The sequence below is a fragment of the Calonectris borealis genome, unplaced genomic scaffold (genome assembly GCF_964195595.1).
Source record: "Calonectris borealis unplaced genomic scaffold, bCalBor7.hap1.2 HAP1_SCAFFOLD_277, whole genome shotgun sequence".
NCBI lineage: Eukaryota > Metazoa > Chordata > Aves > Procellariiformes > Procellariidae > Calonectris > Calonectris borealis.
In genome coordinates this window covers 14,056-19,183 of record NW_027441661.1, presented here as the reverse complement: position 1 = coordinate 19,183, position 5,128 = coordinate 14,056, and the positions used below count along the sequence as shown (strand labels likewise).

Here is a 5,128-nt window from a genome sequence, read left to right as displayed (position 1 = left end):
CTCTTAAAAAAAAAAACCTACCATATTATCAAACCATATTGTTCACTCTAAGCAGGGAATGTAAATTTAATGTAATGTATAATTACTAACCTGAAAAAAAAACCAAGCTGCATACAAACATACCTTCTACCAAATATTCTGCTGAACCTTGACTGGTCTTGAAATCCAAACCTCAAATAGACACATCTCCTTTCTTAACCACAAAACCACATTAGCCCAAATAGCTTAATTTGAAACCTACAATCAATAGAATGCACAGAAAAGCACTAATCCTAAAGAAACCCAGGAGCAGAATGGGCTCCCTGATCAGAGGCTGTGGCTCATATACTCGGGGCCCCGCCCACCACCCTTCCCACAATCACCTGGGAAAGGGGAGGGGCGAATTGCCAGAAAGAATAAAGGCGGCTGGAGGAGCAGCAAAGAGTTTTCTCATCTGCTTTAAGTTTACAGCATACAAAGCACCAGAGGAAGCGACCCTTATTGGAAATGACGATACCTGCTCTTTTACTGCAAGTACATGTATTGCATCAGCGATGTGACAGGGTAAGGAATGAAACTTCATTTTTCTGGGGCGTAGATAAAAAAAACAGAGATCGTACACTAAGCTACACAGGAAAGTAACTTATAAAATACAATGAAAACATCAAAAGTTATGTGTGTTAGTTTCCTATAAAAAAAAAGAAAGTGTTAAGAGGTTATATTTCATTTCCAGCAAGACCATGTACGTTACCTAATTTCTACCAGAACTATGTTCTGGATAGGACTGAATGACAAAGCATAATTAGATCCCATAAGAATCACTACTCAAAAAAATCTCTGGTGAAAAAGTAAATTATTTAGTGTAAATCACTGATAATTCAGAATCATCTCAACGGTGTCTCCAGCTGACTTCCTTAATAAAACTAGATGAGTCCCAAAGGACAGAAAACATGAAAACACCATAGAAATACAAAAAATGTATCAAAAGCTGTATGAAACAGCTTAATTATTACTTAAGTAGCTAAAACAAAAAAAAGTTGCAAAACGCAACAAAAACAATCTCAGGAGATGTGTCCATCACAACAGATGAAGGCTATCACCTTCTCTGGAAAACTCTAAAAGGATATTTGAGCCGACAATAGTCGTCTTGGGGTATCAGATGCCAAACAGAAACATACTATAAAACAGAAAACAAACACGCTGCTGTGAAGCACAAAGAAGGTTTCAGCAAAGGTTCTGACAGAACAAGAGGCATTGTCGCAGGAATTAGAGAGATCTCAAAGGGTCCAGAGAGACCAAAGAAGTCTTGGGAATGCAACAAGCTCCAAAGCGAATTTAACAAATTACAGATGTTCTCAGGGGACCAGGGAACGAAGGGAGGCACGCCAAACTGGTGAGAGGACAGAAAGACCTACCGGGGTACCAGAGGCTGACTCAGGAAGGGTTTGAGGTGAAAAAAGGGGTGCAAAGTGCCCTCCCGCGCTAGAACGGTGCTCTGGGGCGTAGGGGATGTCTCATGAGAGCTCGGCAAAGGGAGCGCAAGAGTACTGATGGGGCCTGAGAGACCAAAGAAGCCTCAGAGGTAACAATGAGAAACTCTGAAGCAGATTTCAACGAAGTACAGAGGTCATCAGGGGGCTGGAAACTGAATGAAGGCATCCTAAGTGGCAGAGAGTAAGATAAGAGCATTGTGAAGCGCACAAAAACAAAATCGAAAGGGAACTAAAGTGCTATGAGAGTGCTGCGGACTACAAGAAAGGACTCGGATGACATTGTTATAGAGAGTAGAGGAATTAGGAGGGAGCAGGTTAAAACAAAAAGGCTTGGAAACACAGCGAGGGCCTTGCAGTCTCAGGAGGGCATCTAGGCAAACTACAGGTGACAGAGAAAGAGGAACAGAACGAAGACACCCTCGACGGCAGAAAGATAAGTGAGCGCTGCATAGCAAAGACAGACGGGAGGCTCTGACGAAACAAGAGAGATTAAAAGGGAGATAAAATGCTACGAGGTGCCGTGGAAACCGATGAGGGTCTCAGGAGGCAGAGTGACTGTGAGGAGAGGGGTGTTGAGGGGGGCTGGTGAACAAAAGAAGGCTTGGGGATGGCAAAGAGAAATGCGGGTTATCATCTGAGCAGCGTACAGATGGTCCCGGGCAGCCAGGGACTAAACACAGCAATCCTAGATAGCGTATAGAAACAAACGAGAGCTCTACTGCTCAAAGCGCTACAAGATGCACATGGAGCACAAGGAAGGTCTCGGGAGGCATCGTGACTGGGAGAAAAAATGTCCTGAGCAAGCCAGAGAGATAGAAAAAGGATTAGGGACACAATGATCAAATCCAGAAGGGGTGTGAAGTGAGTAAACATGTCATCAGAGGGCCAGGGAATGAATAGAGGCATGGCTAGAAGAAAGAGAGGACAGAATGACTGAGCTGGGTCACAGATTCAGACATGGGAATTTTTCTGATGAAATGAGAGAGGTGCGAGGTCGGCTACAAAGTTAAAAGTGTACTTTTTTTTTAAGGGTAATCTCGAAGGCATCAGTAAGTATCGTGACGCCATTGGAGGGGTCCCGATTGGGCCAGAGAGACCAAAGAAGGCTAAGGGACACAAGAAAGAAGTCCGGAGGGGATCTGAACACACTACAGATGTCCTCAGGAGGCCAGGAACCAAACAGAGGCACCCTAGATGGCACAGAGGACGTACTCTGAAGCTCAAACAAACCCAAGAACAGGGTTCGAGGTAACTAGAGAGGATCAAAGGCCATTACAGAGCTAAAACAGAACCGTGGGACACAAAGAAGGTCTCGGGAGGCAAGGTGACTGGGACCACAGAGGAATAAAAGAGATCGAAAGGGAGGTCAAGCGTTACCAAAATGCTGCGGAGCCCAAGGCAGGTCTTGGGAGGCATCCTAAATGGCATAGAGAAGAAAAAGAATGCTCTATTTTGGAAACGGAGATCTTAGTAGAGGCACAATTGTAACATGAGGAGCCCAAAGGGTGCTTATGGAGCTAAAAGTGTGCTGCGGGGAATATCTAAGACCTGAGAGGCATTGTGACAGTAGCAGAAGGCTCGAGGACATGATGATGAAGTCCAGAGGGGATTTGAACAGACTACAGATGTCCTCAGGGGACCAGGGACCAAACAGAGTATCCTAGTTAGCGCAGAGAACAATCCGACTGTTCTGGAGAAGAAAGGTGGCATCGGGAATGGTTCTCAGCGAGCGATAAGGGTGCAAAGTGCGCTACAGAACCAAAAGAGGGCTCTGGATCACGAGGAAGGCCTCAGGAGGTACGATGATGGGAGAAGAAGGGTGCCGAGAGCAAAAGAGAGACAGAAGGCGGCTCTGGGACACAAAGCAAAAGCCTGAGGGAGAGTTATGTCTGAATAAGAAAGACACAAAGCCCGCTGCAGAACTAAAAGTTGGCCATGGAACACAAGGATGCTCGCAGGAAGCATCGTGACAGAAATAGAGGGGTGCTGAGGCGACCGGAGAGACTGCTCGAGGGCACAAAGGTACTCCGAAAGGGGTTTGAACAGAGTACCGACGTCATGAGGGAGATGCTGACCCATTGGAGGCGAGCGAGATGGAGGAGAGGACAAAAAGACTGCTCTGAGGAAGAGGATGACCTGAGAGATGTTCTGACAAATCGAGAGGGGTATGAATTACACTCCAGAGATAAAAGCGTGCCGAGGAGACGCTCTAAAATCTCGGGATGAACCAAGAGAAGAGAAAAAAAATAAGAGACAAAGAAAATTTAAGAAGTGACAGAGTATGTGACAAAGCAGAAAGAATTAAAAAATAGGGATAGGCAGCTTGATAAAAGTAGACATAGAAAGAAAATTTTAAAAGCAAAAGGGCACAAGGCAGAGGAGAAAAAAATGAAAAAATGGGGACAGAAAACTAGATAAAAGTAGACATTAAAAAATTGAAAAAAGTTACTAAAGGAGGACAAAATAAACAGAGACGTAGGAAAAAAATAGAAAAATTGAGAGAGTACACAACAGACGAGGAAGAAACAAAAAAATAGGGACAGGAACTATATAAAAGCAGACGTAGCAAAAAAAAATTTAAGAGCGACAAGATAAAAGAAATAAAGGAAAAGTTAAAAAACAAGAAGAGCAAACTAAATCAACAAAGACACAGAAACAAAATTTAAAAACCGACGGGGTATGGCACAAACTAGAATGAAATAAAAAATAAAGACTGTGAACTGGAAAAAAGTAGATATAGAAAAAAATTTAAAAGGAACATGACACAGGACAGACAGGAAATAATAAAGAAATAAGGTTAGACATCTTGATAAAAATAGACAGCAAGAAAATGTTAAAAGTGACAATGTAGAAGACAGATTAAAAAAAAGCAAATAATACCGACATAAGAATACATACAAGTGACCATAGAAACAAAAATTCAAAAGTGAAGAAGTTAAGAAAAAAAAAATATTAAAAAGCAAAAAAACCTAATTAGACAGAGACATAAAAAGAAAACTCTAAAAGCGACCAGGTACGGGACAGACTAGAATGAATTAAAAAAAAAAAGAGACAGCAAACTGGATAAAAATGCACAAGGAAAGAAAATTTAAAAGCAGGACAGATAGGAAACAATGACAAATCAGAGACATCTTGATAAAAGTAGACATGGAACAAAAATTGTAAAAGCGATGGGATACAAGAAACAGGAAAAAATTACAAAATAGGGAAAGCAAATGATATTAAAGTACACCTAGAAACAAAAATTCAAACCGAAAAGAACTATGAGAGTAAAAAAATTAAAATTTTTTTAGTTAACTAGATGAAAGTAGACATAGAAAGGAAATTTAAAAAGCAACATGGTTCGTGACATACAGGAAAGAATTCAGAAATAGAAACAGGAACTGGATAAAAGTAGATATAGATGATTTTAAAAGCGCCAGGATTAAGGAAATAAAGGGAAAAAATTAACGAATAGGGACGGCGAACTAAAACGGAGACATATAAAGTAAATGAAAAACTGTTGCAGCATACATGCACAGCCTTTATCATAACAGGGCAGCCCTACCATCTCTCTCCACTCATTGCACCTATCTCCCTCTGTCTCTCTCTGTTGCCTCTCTTATATCTTCCTTCTGGCAATGATCACATCTGCTCACAATTCCCTTCACCTGTTT

The 5,128-nt window shown here is 41.7% G+C and overlaps 1 long non-coding RNA gene across 1 annotated transcript; it reads left to right on the top strand.

Moving 5' to 3' along the window:
- Positions 1 to 406: 406 nt before the first annotated feature.
- On the top strand, positions 407 to 4,183 carry LOC142077504 (uncharacterized). Its single transcript, XR_012671872.1, has 2 exons — positions 407 to 543; positions 2,503 to 4,183. It is a non-coding gene; the product is annotated as an uncharacterized LOC142077504 (long non-coding RNA).
- Positions 4,184 to 5,128: the final 945 nt, after the last annotated feature.